The 21,276-nt window shown below is 36.1% G+C and overlaps 1 protein-coding gene across 15 annotated transcripts in view; it reads right to left on the reverse strand.

Annotated features, from left to right (window-relative positions):
• Window positions 1-21,276, reverse strand: part of PCDH7 (protocadherin 7) — a 397,198-nt gene that overhangs the window by 155,265 nt on the left and 220,657 nt on the right. The window lies entirely within an intron of this gene.

Consider the following 21,276-nt stretch of genomic DNA (forward strand, 5'->3'; position numbering starts at 1 on the left):
TTTTTAAAAAGCCTGATTCACTTCCATCCAAAAACTACTGAATTCACAATTCAGGCACCTTCCCTGTTACTGTATTAGACAAACATCTTTACTACTAAAAATAATTCATGGTTTAACTCATCTATAATAAATATACTAAATAAATTCAAACTCTCTGAGCTATTAAAAAGTAAAGTGAGGACTTTTTGATGAATTGAAATTTTTAAAAACATCAATCTGTAAGGTTTTCTAAAACTCCTAAATTATTTGCCTTCAAAATTGCATTCATTGCTGTACGAGAATTATCGAGCATCAAGGTTCATGCATTAATACTATAACATTGCAGAGGGCCTGCAGAGAAAGAGTTCTTCCATTCCCAGCTTCGTTTTTTAAACAATCTCTTGCTATTTTTGTAGCACTCAACACTAATACAGAAGTAATCAAATTAGCATTACCGATTCATGTTGCAAACTTCAATTTGTATTGCTACAACATCAAAGTAAAAATATTTGCATATCAAAAGTAAAAGAGGTGGGATTTTAAATTAATTTAGTGTCTTAAACAAAACTAAGTAGGCCTTGATGGTAAATTAAATGATAAATAGTTCACAAATATCAAAATTGAATATATTTATATTTCCTTTCAAAATAATCCCAAGGCCCATGTACTAAATGCTAATGAAATATGAATATTAGAAAACGAATGGGATATGACAGTGCATATGGAAAATGTTGGGTTTCTCATGTTCTGAGAATTTTGTTTAAATTTACTTCAGGCTATAGTGTTTACAACTGTTTATAATTCAGAGTATGTGGTTGATATCTATCTATCCGTCATCTATCTAACATATTACAATATTCCTGAGTCTGATTATTCTCAGTATTTCACCATGTGGGGAAATGTAGTGGCTTTGATACACTTGTGGGCATAAACATGTCTATAATAATGTGGTTTCCAAAAAACACCTCCTTCATTTTGTATCATACGCTATTACTATAAAGTTTCCATCTGCTTATGACAATGGCTAATGTTTTACTCCTTTCTCATGTAGTGATTCATAAGGCCAAACTGGGAGAAACATACAATTTTTATGAATGGGTATTTTTACGCAACCCGTGTCTATGCTTTCCAGAGGATAGCATGTTTTCACAGTTGCCACTTGGGCCTTTAACATAATTTGCATTCCAGCCTTAGGTCAGTCTCATCCTAACAGTGACCTAGTCAATGACTACCATTTGCAATAAAATGCCCTCCCTAGAAATTAAATATCTCCTAATGTACTCAGGGGGCTTTACATTCCTTCCTTCCTAGCACACACTTCTAAATAGCCCTAACAGGAGGAGTGTTTCCTAGGTCATTAGTACATAACCAGGCACTGATATTTTATTTTGTAGTTTCATATTCCAACTAATATTCAAAATAAAACATGTTCGTATGGTACTACCATGCTTCAAGATAGTTCTAAAAAGTAATAGAATTAAATGTATTCAAATGTATTGTATCTTTTAATCTTACATGTGTATCTGGAGAAGAAAGAAAATGCTATTTTATGAGCCATTCTCATGATTTAAAACTATGTCATGTAATTTGAGAAATACTAATGACAAAATGTCCACGAGATACTATAAATAAAGAGATACTATAATATAGCCATATTTTATGGCTACTTAATGGGGTTCATGGAGCTAGGTTGACATTCACACTTGGAAACGTTTGAGGCATGAGGCAGGTGCCCTTACAGAAAAGACATACCAGAAATAGGTAAACAAGATAAAGAAAGAATTTTCATGGGGAAAGTTGGGATCAAATAGGTTTAGTTTATTACCTTCTTCAAACTTCTAACTTTCAAGTGGTTTGTAAGTTAATTAGATGATATTCGGATAAGGTAAACAGGCAAAATGATGAGGATCACACTCACTTATTAAGGAAAAAATTCTTATCCTTGGGTTGAGTTTTGTTTTTGTTGCTGTTTATTTATTTATTTTGTGAGTCGGAAACGAGGAAGCTTTTGGAGTACGGTAGAAGAATAAGGTTGGCTGGCTTTCTCCATGATGAAATCATAAAGGAATGGTCTGAGGAAAGGTCCATCCTTCTAATCTACAACCTATGAAAATTGTAATTCACGTGTAGGTGCAAAATACCACAATGTATTATAGAATTTTATGCCCAAGGACAAAGATATTTTCCAGTGCATTCTGACTATATTAGAATAATTTTAAATTTTAGGTAAGAAATATTGACTTGTACAAAGTTCACCTTTGTCATTGTTCAACCATTTCTTCATAATGATATTATAAAGTCATTCTTTTTTTTTCGCAGGGGCAAGTGAAATAGGGATTGTCTATACATTTCTCACAGATTTTGCTTTGTACATTTGCTACAATATCTATATAACAGTGAATCACTTGATGATCTAAAGTGGAGGTAGATTGTTGCTGGTTTCCTTTAAGAAAGGCCCTTATAGCTACAAACCATCTTCATGGGGAATAATAATAATTCTATTCTCAGAAATGCAAGGACTTAATGTTTTTAAAAGACTAAAAATGCCCTTTTAGGAAGACAGGACAGAGATCTGAATATTAATGTAATCAGTAGCTGTCATTTAGAAGACAAGGAGAAATAAACTATAGGCCAAAAAACCCCGAAACTTAGATGTGTATGACTCAATAGAAATTATTAATAGTAGAAGGAAAATTTCAACTTTTAAGGAAAAACTCAAAAGGTGCATTAAATTTTCCTTGTTTTTAAGAAGGATTAAAAATACCCATCTCGGGTCTAGCCCTGTGGTACAGCTGTTAAGTGCGCACGTTCTGCTTTGTCGGCCTGGGGTTCACCAGTTTGGATCCTGGGTGCGGACATGGCACCGCTTGGCAAGCCATGCTGTGGTAGGTGTCCACATATAAAGTAAAGGGAGATGGGCATGGATGTTGTTAGCTCAGGGCCACTCTTCCTCAGCAAAAAAGAGGAGGATTGGCAGCAGATGTTAGCTCAGGGCTAACCTTCCTCAAAAAAAAAAAAAAAAAATACCCATCTCAAGACTCTTAACTATTCCAGGCAGAAATGATAACACTTTTCAAGGTGATTCTCATATAGGACTAGGCTTTGGTTTAAGAAGGCCACAATAATTAGTATATTTTTGGATTTTGACATTTTGTATAGAAAACTATCATGCTTTGTTACAGAATCGGGAAACATTATTGCTGCTGTTGTTCTTTTAAAACTAAACAGACCAGAAGAAATAAAATTAGATGAAAGGATAGTGAAATATTTATGGCTATATAGTTCAAATCTTCCTTTTACGGATGAGAACACTGGAGCACCAAAGGACAATAGTTTGCTCAAGGTCACACATCCTGCAGCAAAGCCAGGACCAAATCACAGGTTTACAAATTCCAAAATTTGGAATTATTTCAATATGAGGATGAGTAAGTTGAAAGAAAACCATCTAGGAGTGGAGGAAGGTCTCCTCTGTGATGGGCATTATAATGCATGCTTCATATACATTTTTTCATCTCATTCTAACATAGTTCAGGAGGTTAAGAAGTTTACTAATTTTTCAAATGGGAAATTGAATGTCAGAGAGATTAGATAAATTGTCTGAGGTCACAAAGTTAGTAAGTTGGTTGCCAGTCACCACTAAAACCCAAAGCATTCTTTTTCCTACTCCATGTTCTTTCCATTTTACCACATGTTAAAATATTTGAAATTCAAGGCCTCGTTTATAACCAACCTAGCATGGAATAATATTTGTTGAAATAATAAAGGTAATGATCTATAGTGCTTCCTGAAGAGGAATCCAAATAAAAAGTCAATAAATGATTAGCTGAACTTGCGGTTCAAAACAAAGACAAATGAAGCTTTTCAACAAGGGGACATATAAAACAATGCAGGAATGTGTCCCTCCTTTTCTGTCATGGTGCTGCTCTTCTAGCCTTTTGCCCCAGATGACAAATGTAGCTCAAGTCTGAGGGGAATTTCTCTTCACACATGTTTGTGTTCATCATGGCTGGCTTTCTTTCTCTTTCTAAGATGAGAATTTTATTTGGATTTAACACGCCTTTGCAACATTCCACTTGGATTACCTTATTGCCCAAGGAGATCTCTGGAGTTAACCTGGAAATTTCATTGCCATAGCAAGTAGTAAACTGGTGGCCCTTACAGGTGACTCATAAGGACCCGCAAATAACTTGGAATTACATATCTGCAGGCAATTTTCTCTTGGATACAATTCTAACTATTAACTTTTGTCCTCACTGTATTCTTTCTTTGGGACATCTTATATTAATGATCACAGAATCATGGCCTTTTAGAGCTAGTTGAAAAGACCTATCATGTTATCAAGTCCAATTCCCTTATGTTCACTTATGAAGAAACTGAAGCTCTAAGAAATAAAATTGAATGAAAAAAAACATTACCGAGAAATGGAAGATTCAAGACCAAATCTAGAATTCCTAAGACAGAGCTCTTCTCATATGCCCTCACAATAGCAGTGGGAGACAAACACTCTACCGGCAAAGATTTGCAGATGTTTAAAGATGAGAAATGAAGGCTGGCCTTTATCCAAGAATGCCATTTTGAAGCCTTTTCTGTTTCCATGTAGTCTCTAGTTATGATGTAAGACTTTATATTAAAACTGACCCCTGAATATTGATCCCTCCCCTCAGTTCATCTTTCCCTCCCTCACAGGACAGTCATGTGATTATTTTTTTTTGTATTTTACACATTTTTATTAATTAACATATTTGAACTTAGAGCGTGTTTTACTCATTCCCTTAATCCTCCAGCTTTGTCAACAATGAACACAATGTGTTTTTTCAAGTCCATCAATCTCAGTACTAAAGATATTAGTGTAAGATCATTACTAGTATAAAAAGTCTTAGTATAGGCAGTCTCATGAATTCACTACAGAGCATTGTGGAATGCTTTTTGTAAAATCCACACAAAGACTTTCTTGGACTCAGTGGTGTGGGGCACTATGACAACACCAGTATCAACAGACAAACAGAAATATACTGTTACAATGCTATTATTAGTATTTATAACAGCTCTAGTGCTCTTGATAAATGAAGCCACATTAATTAGTTTCAGGATCTTATTCCCACTTTGGCATATCCACTAGCACTTCTGAACATGCAATTAAAATATTTCAAAATGTCACTTATGTTACCATTCTACAAGAAATGCATACTGATTATGGCCACTTGATTTGTACTAGGCCACATACATTTAGAAACAAAAATATGTTAACATTTTAGGGGTTAAGAAATCACTCTTACACTGCTTGCAATAAAATCTGATGAAAAACAAAACTATCAATGATTATGCAAATGTACAACTACACTATTTTTCTGGGTGTGAAATATTTCCAGTTTTATAATTTTTTTAAAAGTTCAACCCTCGTCATTTTGTTTTCTTTTTATTTTGGAAAGCGTAAATTCCGTGACAACTTTGGATGATAATCAGTGAAAGTAGACAGCTTTTTTGACATGACATAAGGTAAATTAGCTCTTTATTAAACAAATAGCACAGCTGATTTGAAAGTTAGATGTTAACACATGCATTGACTTTAAAACAAATGACCTTTCCCTCTTAAATTTCTGGAAATTGATTTTCATCTTTGTCCAATGAATACCATAAATCCTTTGGTTCATGCCAAGTATAGTTTAAAATAAAATTGTTACTTTTTTTTTTGTCCATTGAAAAGAAAACTAATTACAGATTAGATAGATGAAGATACAGATAAAAAATACACGTATACACATATATATAAATGTGTGTGTGTATATAATAACTTGGACAATATTTTTTCCAAATTATTTGACCAGTTAACTCCAACTTGACATCTGGGTACAAGTAGTCAGAGACCAAAGAAAAGCTACAAAAGGGACCCCTGCAGCTACTGGATCCCTTGATCCTAGCAAGAGGCAAGAGATGTCTGGACAAGCATAGTGGCGTGTTGTCAATTGCTTCCCTATAAATGATAAATTGAATTTTGTGGGAATAATATGTCACATATCTGGCAGATCCCAAATGCAGTTAAATGTTTCATGCTCAAAACTCTGAAATATTTTTCTTCAAATCTTTAACACCCCTCTAAAATCAATAATACAGAAAATTTCTAAATTCCTCCTCAAATCGGTAGGAATGTAATGTTCTAGGTGCTATAAGTAGACTCAAATCTTCCTTATTCTTGGAAATGTAAAGGACAGTAGAAAATATGACACAAGAAAGAGTGGAAGGAAAAGTTACTGTTAAACGTGAGTGCGGTCAGTAAAGTAGCTGGAAAAAAAACAGAAATTCTTGATATCCTCGCTGGCGTTTTACACATAATGTGGCAGGCCATGCATTCCACGCAAAGCAGTAGGGGTTGTTTTGTGAATTAATTTGAAAAGGGATTCTCAAATTAGGAGTCTGACTGGAGATGATGGCTTTGTTCTGAAGATCAAATCAAACCTTGGTGTCAGGCTTGCGTGGCACCACGATTCTATCTCACCTTGGTGAGAAAGTAGTGGAGGCTCTCTTGAAAGAAAAACTCAGAGCATAACTAGACCTGCCAGGCAAAGTGGGATGAAGGAGAGAAGTGAACAGAAATGGGCTGAGAAGTTGTAGATGAGAGAGTTTGCTGGAAGACTTGTGAAGACTCCTAAGGAGAGATTCACATGAAAGGGAGAACAGAACTAGAGAACCACACATCCAATGTTCCCTCTCTTCTTCCTCCACACTCCCCTCGGCGCCACTGCCCCTGCAATTCTATTCTAATAGAGTCCATGGAGTGGCAATAGAAATAAAACAGAGCCTGGCCCACAAAGGTGAACGGTAGTCTAAAGTGTAAAAGATACGAATTCCGACTATCTCTATACTGGGGAAAAAAAATGAATGAGATTAACATTAAAAAAATGAAAACTTCAGTGACATAGAGCACAAAGCATTTTCATATCAGATCTACGGTGGCATGAGAAGACTTCACATAAAGGAACAAGGTTGAGAAGAAGGGTGAAAACTGAATCCTTTATTATTCTGGGATGCCGTATTGTAAAACATAAACTGATATATTCTATTAATTTAGAAGAGGATCTTTGAGGAGCTTGTACTTTATTCAGTAATAGAATATGGGCTTTTTATTGTCTAAAATTTATTTGATTTCTAATAAAATATTTGCTTCAACCTTGGGCAGCAAGGCAGCAGATAGTTCAATGTGAGACGGTAATGTTGTGAAAAATTGTGGTATTTTTTTCACACAGCTCAAAGCCTTCTGTGCTATCCATCAAATTCATTTCCCTTGTAACTAAATCTGTCACAAATCTAGGCATCCAAAAATGAAATATGTTTCCCAACAATAATCTACTGTCAATAAACTTAATAAAGCCTTCAAATGATACAACACTTTCTGGTGGTTTTAAAACGCTTCACAAATAAATTATTGATCTTGGTAGTTGATGATGGTATTAATAATATCTACAAGTAGAAAAGTGAGCTATACGGGGAGGGTTAACTTGTCCCAACCATTGAAACTTTATTTTTCTTTTAATCTTTCATGATTATAAATGAATAAATTAATTAATAAACAGAATTCTGATCGAAATTTATATTTAGTCTATACAAAATTGGTTCCATTTTTAAGAATTGTTGAAAAATTTGAGACAACTTTTAGGAATAAAAAAATAAACAGTGTTAATCATAATTATTAGAAGGTTTTTTTCCCCTCACTCAGCAATGAATAAATCATTTGTATCTGGGTGAGTATGATACCCCACTCATCTTTTATTTACAAACCTTGTGTTTTTTTCTCTTCAGAGTCCATGGAGAAAACACAATATGAACACTGAAGTTAGGAATAATTCTTAATGGCAATGTTTGGCTTCATTTTATGTCTGTCACTACTTGTTGCCTGGACTAAATTCCGTTAAGCACTGAAGGAAATCCCATGTTTGTTCCTAGTAGCTGGAATATGCTCTTCTTAGAAAAAAAAAATCTAGATTAGTTGTAAAATCTCAGTTTTAATAAAGATCTTATAAGTTGCAGATCATTATAACTTTGAATTATTAGTTTGATACTTAGGAAAATGTGTATTTTGTTACCAGAAAGCTCTAGTGTAAATAGTCATGTTTGAATATTTATGCCTAATGTTATTTTGCGTGAGACTCATAAGATGTTAAGTAAACACTACCACCCTATATTATCTTAAAACAAGAAGCATCTTTAGTTTCTGTTTAAAGGAACAAAGAAATCAGAAAGTCCCTTATTCCCAAAAACTATTAACACTGCTTGTCTAATAGTCTGATAAAGGGAAGGAACTATGGGTACTGTTGTTGAAATTGTTAGTATCACTGTGGCAACGGTTCTCTTTTATAGTAAGTTCCCAACAAATTCTTAGGGTGGGAGCTGTGATGCCAAGTCGGTGTATGGGAAAATAAACACCATGAGACTGAGGATTGTGAAAAAAATCTTGCTAGAACATAACAGATGAAGTAGTCTGTGTGGAATGTACATTCACTACTGAAAAATGTGGTCCAACATGTACGGAAAAACACAATTCGTTTTATACATGCTTGTGACCAGATACTGGGAGAGCTACAAAAGTAATGACACAGTCCTTGACTTCAAGGGCCTTTCGATCTAATTGGACACCAAAACACATCTAAGTGAAAACTGAGTAACAGTTTTAGGCAACGAGAGTAAAATAAAGACTGGAATTCCAAATCATATGCTATTGCCTGCCATTTTGTGCATGCCAGAAGAGAGAGGTTTGAGAGCACAAAAGTTTCCGGTGTGAGTGGAAAGAGAACACATTTTCTATTATCAGATTATATTGCAAAAGTCAAGCCACTTTTGATCCACCGTTGAGATGGTCAATCAGTATTGAAGTTTGTAACACTGATCATCTCATTATCTAGTCTCGTCTTTAACATTTTCATATTTGGCAAAAGGATTAAAGAAATGATCAGTAAAAGGTTCAGCTTCAATTTCAGGTAGTGCCAAAACACTCTAAGGGATCATTCATTCAGTCTCTTTGATGACTCACTAATCTTTCTTCAGCCATGAAGACTGCTTATTAATTTGAAGAGTCCAAAATATTAGATACTATTTGTTTTATGGTTTTGTTTAATAATAAAATTATTTTCATTAACATCCAGAAATGATAATTAATTTATCCAGGCATATTCAAGATTGACTTTTCATTACCATCCCTTTATTTAATTTCAACGAAAACTGAGTCTTTTATTTACCAAACAGTGAAAAATATCTTGAACTTTCAACCAACATTTCAACCAACATGTAATATATTAATTAGTTATTGATGTATTTTGTTACAGTTATTGCTAAAACAAAAGAAGTATATGGACACTTATTAAATGTTGAATATTACCGGCTTATCTGATAGGTGCTTTTAATCCTCCAAACAACTTGGGAGATATTATTTCAATTTACTTGCAAATGATAAAATCGATGCTTAGAAAGCTTAAATAATTTCCCTCAGATCACATAGCTAAAGTCAGTCTTGAACATAGGTAAATTTGAACCAAATCACACTTTCCCACTAAATCACAGCACTTCTCAATACAAAAGTATTGTCATAAAACACACACTTAGATTATTCTGACAGCGGGGCTGTATGGAGTGTGGAACACAATGCTAAGCTGAGGAATGAAATAATTCTTAACACGGAATTCAGCATGGGAAAAGTATTTGGAAAATAATCAGAGACATATAATCATTTTATTTTGCAGATGAGGAAATTAAGGCTCAGAAAGGGAAAGACTGTTGCCCAAGGTCATACAACATTCTGGAGGTAAAGCCTGGCTTGAAAACCAGCTCTCCTGGATATTAACAGGATCTGGTTAATTTCAAAGACATTTTCCTATGAACTTAGATTTTTAAAAGAATGTCCCTACCATAAATTGGGCCATACACATAATATTTAGTTAACTGCAACGTTATAATTATCTTTTTGTTTTTTAAAGATTGGCCCTGAGCTAACAGTGGTTACCAATCTTCCTCTTTTGTTTTTCTTTTCTCCCCGAAACCCCCCAGTACCTAGTTGTATATGATAGTTGTAGGTCCTTCTAGTTCTTCTATGTGGAATGTCTCTTCAGCATGGCCGGATGAGTGTTGCTAGGTCCGTGCCCAGGATCTGAACCCATGAATTTCAAGCCACCGAAGCAGAGTGTGTGAACTTAACCACTCGGCCACAGGGCCGGTCCCTATAATAACCTTTTGAATGATGAAATAAAGCCATGCAGCAAAGAAAATTCAGAGTACGCAAGAAAAATAACCAGCTAGAAAGTTTTAGATTTATGTGAAGATAGGGCCATGCATTTCTACATCAGTATACATGCAATGGTTTCCACCATATTATTTAAGTACCTAACGATATTCATTTCAAAATGGCCGACACAGGTCTTTGAGAGGGAAAAGACAATTGTTCAGAGTTCTTAACACATTAAAAACACCTGAGGAGATGACCTGCCAGAGATACTGAGGGGACAGGGGAGGAGGAGAAGCCCAGGATTTAGGCTGCATAAAAGTAGCCACGGGCCTACATGAAATCTTCACGCCTCTCACTGTAAGGAAAAAGACCAGAATGAGTAATGGGGATCCTGAAGTGGAAGTGAGGTAGATAATTTCTGAGAACAACATAGTGCTTAAAGGTTTGCACTTGGTGATATTTCTTATTATACCACCATATTCCAAACTTGGCTGAAATAGAAGTCATAATGGGCCAAATTATCTGGGGAACGAGGTAAGTGGACAGAAGAAAATTAGAAGAAAGGCTGAAGATTTAGGATAAAAATCAAGGTGGCACAGAGAAAAGAACCTCGTGCTACCTGCCTAGATATAGTTCTAACTCTCACAAATAAGAAAATTGACCTAAATATTACTAAGATTATTTTTTCATATCTGTTGTATACAAAAGGCTTTTAAAGGAAGGCTTTATAAATGCCGACTTATTTATCAATATCGTATGTTTAATGTGGATTGAGGTTTTTAAAATTAAAATTTATCCAGATAAGCAAAATAAACACACATTTTCATTGGGACCAACTATGTACAATAAGCACAGGATGGATTTAAATAACCTGCTGTTACTTATGAAACTAAATTTGGTAAATGTTTAGTTTAGTTGCTATACATTTTTAAGATGAGTTACTGATTATTTTTAATGAAATAAAACAATTCTCACTTGTTGACCTTAAAAATCAAGAGATATAATGATTTACTCTTCTTTAACAACGACTTTTGTTCTAATTCCTGGCAAGAACGAGATCAGAAATAGGCAATGAAACCTTGTCAATGGTAACCGAACACTTTCCCATCCAGTTGTATTCCTGGCTTTTCCTTAAGCACTTTATATTGAAAGTAGATATAAAACCTCCTAGCGGTACTACAAATCAGTCTGTGATTTGAAAGATTCATTTCTGGAAACTTTAGCTATTAAAGCCCACTCATATTGTGATCTGCATCTGTTAACCAGGGAAACCCTAATTGTCAAGTGATGGGCATTTATGAATAACCACATTATGAGGGTTGTAAATTCTTTCAAAGTAAGACAAATGCTCACCTGAGGATGTAGGTATTTCCATTGGTGAAAGAGATTGAAAGACATAATGGATACGCTGCAGGGGGTCTGTGGCAAGAGCCCAGAGGACCGCCTGGGGAACACTGAAGCTCCTATCTGGTTTAAATGCACTCAAAGTGATGTGGGAGTGGGAGGGGACCAGCTTGTTAACACAGACAATAGGCATTGATAAATTTTACAATAATTGCACTTTCAGGTCAAACGGTGCTTTTCACTATTGTAACATGAGAAGTGAACATAAGCTGCTATCAGAGTATGGAAATTGCTGAGGAGCTACAAATGGATGAGTGAATGAATGAATGAATGAATGAATAAATGAATAAATAAGGAAATCATTGTAACTCAAGTAAAATTGGGAAAACTAACATAACTTTGCTTTGTAAAGTAGAAGTATCTTAAAAACGTAAGACAAATGGGCACCAGTAACAGTATCTCCAGGGAATGTCTGCTGTTGATCATTTGAACATTCAAGTAGTCTTCCTAGGATATAGAAAAACACTGAGAACGTCAGGGTTTTTCGTATGAGTAAAAGTATTCTTGTATAATAATGATTTTACCTGTGTGAAGGAAAGGCCTGTATTATACTAACAACGATGGATAAAAAGGATTTTGATGATTCTGGAGATACAATATTACTCATTTTTAGAACATTCCAGAGTGATATGTCCTCTCTCGGAATCTTTTTCATGGCTGTTTTATAAGCCAACCTCTGAGGGGTTTGAGACAATCAGTGTTCAGTGAAACTTAAACCTCCCCCAAATCTTGGTAGGAGAATACACACACACAGAAAATGAAAGTGAAACGTCGCATGGATTTGTAAAGTTTTGCTTTGTCTCTCTGCTTCCCTGAGGGTTGCCTGCTCCCTGAAGTCTCTCTGCTGGCAGTTAGTCTGGCTGACAGCTCCAAAGCCAGACAGTCAGAGGCCAGGGCAGTGCAGGGCAGCTGCCTCCTTGCCTTGATGGTTCTTTCCAGAGAGATATAACCAATACGCCTAACAGGCTATGAAGAATGAGAAAGACTGTGAGAGAAGTACAAACCAACTAAATAAAGGGCCTCTTTCTTTTGCAGTTGCTACAAATTCCTCTCAGCATACCTTCCCTCCGACTTCCAGCTCCAGCTCCTCCAAAATAGCCCCCACAAAATATCATCAAAAAGAGTGATATTCCAGCATTTTTTGAATGGTTACTTACATTAAATACGGCCAGACTATAGAGACTACTGAATGCGGATAGCCTTTCCAAAGGAGGTTATAAAATACTACCTTACATGCTTAATTTGTCTTGGCAATCCTGGATATTTTGGTTAATTATCAGAAATTAGCTTGAGGGAGAGATTCATCTTTTTACTTAGCCAACGCACAACTGGTAGTTTCTAGTTAGTCAAGTCCCATGACAGCTTCCACCATGTCTTATCATTATCAAGAAAAATGGAATGATTCCATGGTAAAAGTCTCTCTCAGCCAATTTAGTTCATTAAGTATCTGGCTTTTGGTTATGAAATGAAGCATGCGTGAATTAAAAAAAAGAACACTTTCATATTTAGTAGGAAAGTATTAAGTCTTTGTGGAGAATTTCTGGTTTGTTTTCCTTCACAGGTCACCCAAAGCATGATATCTAGTAATCAAAGAGAGAAACTGACATTGAAAGAAAGAAAAAAAGAGAGAAAAGAAAACTGCAATGATCAGATTTCATCTATTGACACCCGAACTTAGGACTTAGCATGAGAAACAGAAAAACATTCAGGAGTGTTTTTTCTTCAGTGCACTTCTGGCTCAGACTTGGGCAAGACGACAAGGGTATCTGCCAGAAGTCTACACCTCCCGCCCCCTCAAACTCTCCTTCTTGCCATTGCTGTTTTGCTAGCCATTGAACAAGGCTTACTTTTTCTAAAAGAAGGAAAGTAAATTCACATAAATGCAAGAAGCACCATTTTCCAGCAAATTCCAGGCTGTATTTTGCTTTTTCTGAAGGAAAATAACTCAATCCATTTGGGTAATTTTTTCAAGGCAAAGTTGAGAGCTATTACAATAAAAACTAATAAAATTTGCACCTTCAAGTACAAATTGTATACAATGGAATCTGAACTAAGCTAAAAGAAAGAAATTGGAGATTTTGATGTGTTGTACCAGAGCAGTCCTGGCATAGCTCATCTAGGGCACTTTCACCCCACACTTACCTCATTTCACCCACTACCCTGCTGCCATTACCACCAGCATTTAATGAATTAACATAAACACTTGGCTTTTGTCCCCTTCCTCAAGTCTCAATTATTACTTTTTACTTTTAGAATGTTACTAGAACAATCTGCCTAAAATTCCAAGGTAGTTTTCTATTCAAGGACTGTAGGCAATCCCGCATCACACTCAGGGTTAAACCTCTTGATCTGGCAATCTAGGGGTCTATTATTTAATTCGAACACATCTGTCCAAATGCATCTTCCCAAGTAATACTCTCTCCAAAGTAATCTTCCTTCTTGTCCCCAAACATGCCACAGCATTTCCCAATCTCTGCTTATGCTGTGTCCTCGCTCTTTTCTTGAGTACCTTTCATTCAGCCCTTCATCTATCTATCCAAAATCTATTCAATTTGGAAGTCCGGGCTCCTGGCACTTCCCATAATCTCTCTCTGCACTCACCATCTTTTTCCTTTTGATTTTGTCTATACTATACTCTCGGCCACTCAATAGCAAATTTGTTATGAGTTTAATCTGTGCCCAACATCCTATTCCCATACATTTTAGGGAATTTGTTTCTAGATGTCTTATGTCCTTAATCATGCCATCTTTTGAGAGGCCAGCAAAGATATCTATCATTTCTTCCCAACTTTTAGTAACACTGAGTATTTATTTCTCATCTAGCAAGTGTTCAAGAAATATTTGTAAGAACGAAACTGTCTGGGGGCTGGCCCCGTGGCCGAGTGGTTAAGTTCGCGCACTCCGCAGCAGGCGGCCCAGTGTTTCGTTAGTTCGAATCCTGGGCGCGGACATGGCACTGCTCATCAGACCACGCTGAGGCGGGCGTCCCACATGCCACAACTAGAAGAACCCACAACGAAGAAGACACAACTATGTACCCGGGGGGCTTTGGGGAGAAAAAGGAAAAAATAAAATCTTTAAAAAAAAAAAATAAAAAAAAAAAAAAAAAAAAAAAAAAAAAAAAAAAGAACGAAACTGTCTGTACTAGAAGAAAAGAAACGTAATGGCAAAAAGGTGGTGAGGGATATATTTTAGAATTTGTTCGTTTGAGGAGGGTGTGAGTTGATGTTGTCAAGTGAGTCCTTCTCTGTGGGATGGGGTGCGCTGGAGCACAGTTAAGACGAACCAGGCTTAATCGTGCCTAAGTAATTATATGTCATGTTAGGTGGTATGAAGCTTAGGGTGTGGGATGATGTGGGTGAAGCCAGTGATTTTAAGAGCAAAATAAGATCTGTGAGAAGTAACTGGGCTTTAGAGATAATTTGTTTGTGCTATACAGGACAATTATATTAAAAATAGGTTGGGCATTATAATGGTCTTGATTACCTCACTCTTTGTGAGAGTCACATGCTCATTGGAAGACCTGTTGAATGTACCCACGTCAGAAACTGATGCTCTGAAACTTAGAGTTGGAAGGGACTTTGACGGGTCACATTAATTAACTTCTTTATTTTCCAAATGACAGTGGCCTCCCTATAATTACCTCGTATAATCTCCATCTTACCTTTGGAGCAAACTTTGAATTGAAATAGCCTCTGCAAAAATATGTTTTAAACACACATACAAAAACACAAAAAAACAAATTAAAAAAATGTAACAAGTCACCTGACTGACTCATATCAAAAGAAATGCTGTGTTAAATTACCATAACAGCCCACAAATTGCAGCAACCGCAAATGAAATATTGGTGTTCAGAATCTGAAAAATTGCAACAATTTTCATTTCCATAATAATAATTCCGACAATTAAGGAGATCATTATTTTAGTCATAAAATAACTTCATCTTAAAAAAAGTGATATGACTAATCTATTATCACAGAGATGGGAGCTTCTTAGATTTTCCATTAAGGTTAAGCAAACTATAAATAAAGCCATCTCAATATTTTTTCTGTCCAGATGATCTTTCTAGCTTATCATTCAATCACATGTGACTTTTTATGGAGAATTCATGGTTAGCGTGGCTACTACAAGCCCCAAAGTGAAAGAAGACATTGACCTAAAATGTACCACACATTGTGCATCTGGGTCAAAAATGCTGGTAAGCCCCTGACAAGGAGTCTTTTTTAAAAAGAGAGAGACAGAGAAATTGATTCCGATTCAAAACTTGGGGAGCCTGGAGATCTGCAGTTTTAATAGAATGATTCTAATGCAGACGGCCTGAGGACTACATTTTAAGAAACATGATCAATTTACAGTAGTTACTGATAAAGCTGGAATTATTGAGCCACAATTACCTGGGACATTTTAGAGAAATAATCCTTCCTAAACTTGATTTACATAAACACACAGCAGGTGTTTGGGTTGATTTTCTTATTGCTTTGCTGCCAGAATTCGCAGAGTAATTGGAGCCTTGGTTTCAGTCTACTTGAGGATGTTATTTTGTTTTGTGTTTTTCCCTGAGATTGAGAAATCTGAATATATCCTCCGCTAGTCCTGTGGAAAGTAATAAACGGAAACCTCATTAAATTGGAGTCGGGAGGCCAATAGGGGGAGCACTCACACCCTATGTGGACAGAAGAGCCCAACAGGAAGAACACAGACTTCCTCTTCTTGTTTGGCAAGAAGCCTATCCAACGAGAGACTGTCACAATTTAGCAATAAAAAGCCACTACAGGGGGCAGCCTGGTGGCACAGCAGTTAAGTTCCCACCTTCCACTTCTTGGCAGCCCGGGGTTCGCCAGTTTGGATCCCGGGTGCGGACACGTTACCGCTTGGCAGACCATGCTGTGGTAGGCGTCCCATGTATAAAGTAGAGGAAGATGGGCATGGATGTTAGCTCAGGGCCAGCCTTCCTCAGCAAAATGAGGAGGATTGCCAGTAGTTAGCTCAGGGCTAATCTTCCTCAAAAAAAAAAAAAGAGAAAAAAAAGCCACTACACCTGGACTCTGTGTTTACAGTAGCCTTCCCAACTTCCCCTTCCCTTCCATAAAAAGGTTTTTCTCCCTTTACTTCTGGGGACTTACATGCCATGCTTTTAGATCCCAGATAGAAATTCTTTCCTGATCCTGAATAAACCCATCTTTGCTGGAGAAATAACCAGCTGTCTATTGGTTTAAGGTCAACAGTCCTTTCTTAAGGCCTCTGACTATACATGCATTTAGGTTACACAAGCAAGTTAAGAGACTCAGCGTGAAAAAGAAACTTTCTTTAAAAGCTAATGTAGTTCGTCTTTCAACTCAGCACAGTTGTACCTTCTAAATCTCCTCCGGCAGGGAATTCTTTTGAGTATTTCTAATCATGTGGATCTGATAACTTTTAAAAGTAGATTCAATATTTAGATAACCTGAATTATCCTATTGAGACACATGTAATATTCCTTCCTAAGACTTTCCCTACCAAACTACAGGATCATTGAGCATAGAGCTAGAAGTGTCACTTGTGTTTGAACTCACTGTACACTTTACATAGGAAGAACCTGAAGCTTAGGCAGATGAGGCGATTTTTACCACTTCACAGAACAGCATCTGCAAACCTGGACTCAATACTTTATGCTACAATGACACCAATTTATATGTTGTTCTGTAGCTATCGAAAATATACTAAATGCCTCTTCCACCTGCCAAATTTAGTTAATAGCAATATATTCTATAAACCAATATTAATTGCCTGCGATACTTAGAAGTAGTAAGGAAAACAACATTTTCCTTTGCTCTTCCAAAAAGTAATAGAAGGGAAAAAATTTCTGATACTCAAAAGGTATCATTCAACTCATAAGAAGCATTATTTGTGTCAGGAAAAAAGCAAAACTACCACTTTGTCACACTTCTGTGCTGTGTAATTTGCAATAAAATGCTTGGAGCATAATAGATCTATTTCAAAAATTGTTATTAATGAAACCCTACTTATGTAGCACTTATTACATGCCAGGCACTGCATGCAGGAAACGTATGTGATACGGCAGTATGCACAGCATACAGGATTCAGACTTTGGGGTATGACCACCTGGGTGAAAATATTTGATGGGTGACTGAGGCAAGGTGAGTACTCTAAGCCTCAGTTTCCTCATGTGCAAGATGGGGGCAATACGATTGTTGTAATGATTACATTAATTAACACGCAATTCAGAGAGCAAAGTCTTAGCACACAGGCAGTGATCGATAATCTGTAATTATTTTTTTAATTCATGCAAAATGATCTGTGGAAAGAGATGCTCAGTAAGGTCATTTAAGTGTCTAGTAACACTCAGCCTCCAAGTATAGGAGATGAGATTTGAACATGAGTCTGTTTGACTCTAATGTCCATAATTTTAATCACTATTGTTATTTAAATCCAGAGAATAAAAACTTTGAGGGGGCCAGCCCTGAGGCCTAGTGGTTAAAGTTCCGTGCACTCTGCCTCGGTGGCCCAGGGTTGGTTCCTGGGCATGGACCTACACCAATTGTTGGTGGCCATGCTGTGGCATCAACTCACATATAAAATAGAGGAAGGCTGGCATAGGTGTTAGGTCACAGTGAATCTTCCTCAGCAAAAAAAGCCCACAAAAAAACAACAAAACTTTGGATTTTGTTCCACAGACATTGATGCTCAGAGATAAGATACCTTAAAATAGTGTATTTCAATCTGAGTTTCAGCTACAGGTATTCTCTCTCTCTTTATTTCTCGTTCTTTCTTACTCTAACTCTCTCTTCTCCTGTCTTTCCTCCCAAGCAGTCTCGGATCTTTAAGACTCAAAAGTCACATATGCTTTTAAAGATGAGGGGTAAAAAATAGCTTGCAAATTGGAACGGCCTCCTCCATCCCTCCTTTTTTCATTCTGCCAGGCTTCTCTGAATAGGCACCAAACAAATACTTTACTTCACTTGAGTTGGTCAACATATTTCCTAAATTGCTTTTCCAATGTGTCCTTCAGTTTCTGAAGGATTCACAGAACAAGAATTGACACTCCTCTCGGGAACCTTTGAGAAAAAAGTGAAACAGAACCAAACTGCTTTCTTATCTAGGAATTTGCCACATACGTACAGTCATATAGCTTCAAGGAAAGAAACATGAATCACATGTCTGAAAATGGCCGGGGATTTTTATGCATTGTCTAGGGGCGACATTCAAAATATTTACCAAACAAAGCCAGGGCATGGGGCATTCAGAATGGACACTAGCCGTAAATAACCAGTAAGTCTATGCTCTGCATTCTGGCCTAAAACAGCCCTGTCTCTAGAGCTGAAATGACTCTTTGTTCTTGGCACAGTGCTTTAAACAAAACAGGCTCTCAGTAAATATTCTCTGACTGAGATACACACCAAACGTTTTAAAGGGAAGGAGAGATTATCATTTTATGCAGAATCCTGGAGCTGCTACATAAATTCGTGGAAAGAGATAATATTGTGGACATTAATGTATGAATGGAGTTGTCCAAAAAGAAAAGAGAGAAAAACTGTAATAGAGAAAGGAAACACAGAAGGTCATAGGCATATGCATACTTGAGAAACTTGTGTCACTATAGACTATTATATGCCATTTTCAGTTTTCCAACATTTAATGAGAATTGTTCTAACCCAGATGATGTTCTTGTTCACATAGAGCCATACAAACTAATCATTGTCAGGCAGTTCTTTATGAAAGCCGGATTCAAGATAACTGGCAAGTGAACTTAACTGTCCTTTCAAAATCCCTGATTAAAACAATAAATTGTTCTTTGTGAAAAAACGTATGCACAACTACGTGAGTAGAAGGTTAAAGGTGAGGAGCATGGGATTTAGGGATTATTTTAGGAGATTAAAGCTGGAACGAAGCAAAAAGATTCTGCTCATGTGTTCTCCCATGAAAACACCTCTGACCTGGCCTGAGGCTGTGTTGCCTTTTTTTCACTCTGCCTTAATATCCTTCCTATATATTTAGATCACATTTTCTTTCTGTTAGCAATGTTTATGTTCTTCTTCCCACTGAATCCTGAATTTGTAAGGGCAAAGACTCCATATGGCTTCTCTTTTTTCTTTCTGGAAGCTAAATGGTACTTGGAACACAGTGTACATTCAACAAGTATTTTCAAAATAAATAAAGTCAAAGAGAAACAGTGGAGCCTATGTAGAGAATAGTGTCCCTGTGTCTGATATTTGGTTTTTAAGCACATATTTTTAATAAAATCAAGGAAATACATCTGTTCTTCAAGTATATATTGGGATCGTCTAAGTATGAGACACGGAGTTGTGAGTGAAGCAGATATAGTCCCTTGACTTACAGGGTTCTCAGTCTAGGGCAAGAGTCAGACACACAGACTAAGATTCCTCTGAGCTGTGGTACAGGCTCTGTTAGAAGTATGTATAAAATACAGAGATGTCAGTTAACTTCACTGGATTCCAGGACAAAAGTGTGCAACGATGTGCTTTAATTGGAAGGAGTCCTGTAGATTGGACACTAAAGGTTTGGACTCAGAGGGTATGGATGTCTCATTTCTTAAATTCTCTGATTCTTGGGTTTTGGGAAATGGTACTCAAGACATTTGGTTCTGAAGGCTAACATTTACTAAAATATTTATTTTTAGTGTCATTGTAAAAAGGCTCAGTTTGAATGTAATATAACATATAATATATTGTCTAATAAATTTGTGTTGTTATATGGGTTATATATATATATATAATAAATATATGTAACATGAGATAGAGAAGAAAATGTAGTACCTCTAGCATCTTACGAGCTTCTATAGGACTCAGCGTTTTCTATTGTTGAAAGTGTACTTTGGTTTATACAATTGTCTATATTTTCCACCAATCACAGTCTGTGCAGTTTTCTTGCAAACACATAAACTATAATTTTAAACAAAGAGAGCAAAGTCAGAAAGACATTATATGCAGACTGTTCATTGAAGAGAATAATATAAACCCCAAGAATTTCTTGATTGTAAATGTGTAGGAAATTATATTTGGCCCAGTTTTTGAAATATCTATTGCTGGCTATTAGGCTCTTTTATGATTATTTTCGAAAGTACAGTCTGAAATTACAATTCCAACAAAACCGAAAAAGCAAGGGGACAAATATCAATATTGTTTACGACTTAGAATGTTTAAAAATTTTTTTAGTGCCAGTCATTGCTTTCCCTTCTTAAAATTCAGCATTCTTCTTAGCCACAATCCTTATATGAATTTAAAATAGTTTTAAAATTATTCTTTTTTATGATAAATTATTTTTACTTTAAATATTCACATTTTATTTACACTGGCTAATTTCAAAATATCCAGCACACAGAAAAAAACAAATCTAAAACTAGATGGAATTTAAAAATTTTTAGCCCAATTCCATGCTTTCAACAGTATGGAAATTGAGGGAGAGACAGGCTGATAGATTGCCTGGTTTATTTCCTAAGAAGGATTAAAATGGAGCTTCTTAGTTCCCATTTTGATGCTCTTCTTACTAAAGTATGTTCTCTCACAAGAATAATAGGATTTTGTCCTTGAAAGTAATTTTGATAACCTTGGCTTTTATTTCAGCTTTGAAAGTAATCAGATGCATGGTCTAAGGAGACCTTTAGCTCCCCATTTGCAACACAGTCAAGTCTCAACATAGGGTGCTTCTCTTCTTTTTCAACTACTAAT

The sequence above is a fragment of the Equus caballus genome, chromosome 3 (genome assembly GCF_041296265.1).
Source record: "Equus caballus isolate H_3958 breed thoroughbred chromosome 3, TB-T2T, whole genome shotgun sequence".
Taxonomy (NCBI): Eukaryota; Metazoa; Chordata; class Mammalia; order Perissodactyla; family Equidae; genus Equus; species Equus caballus.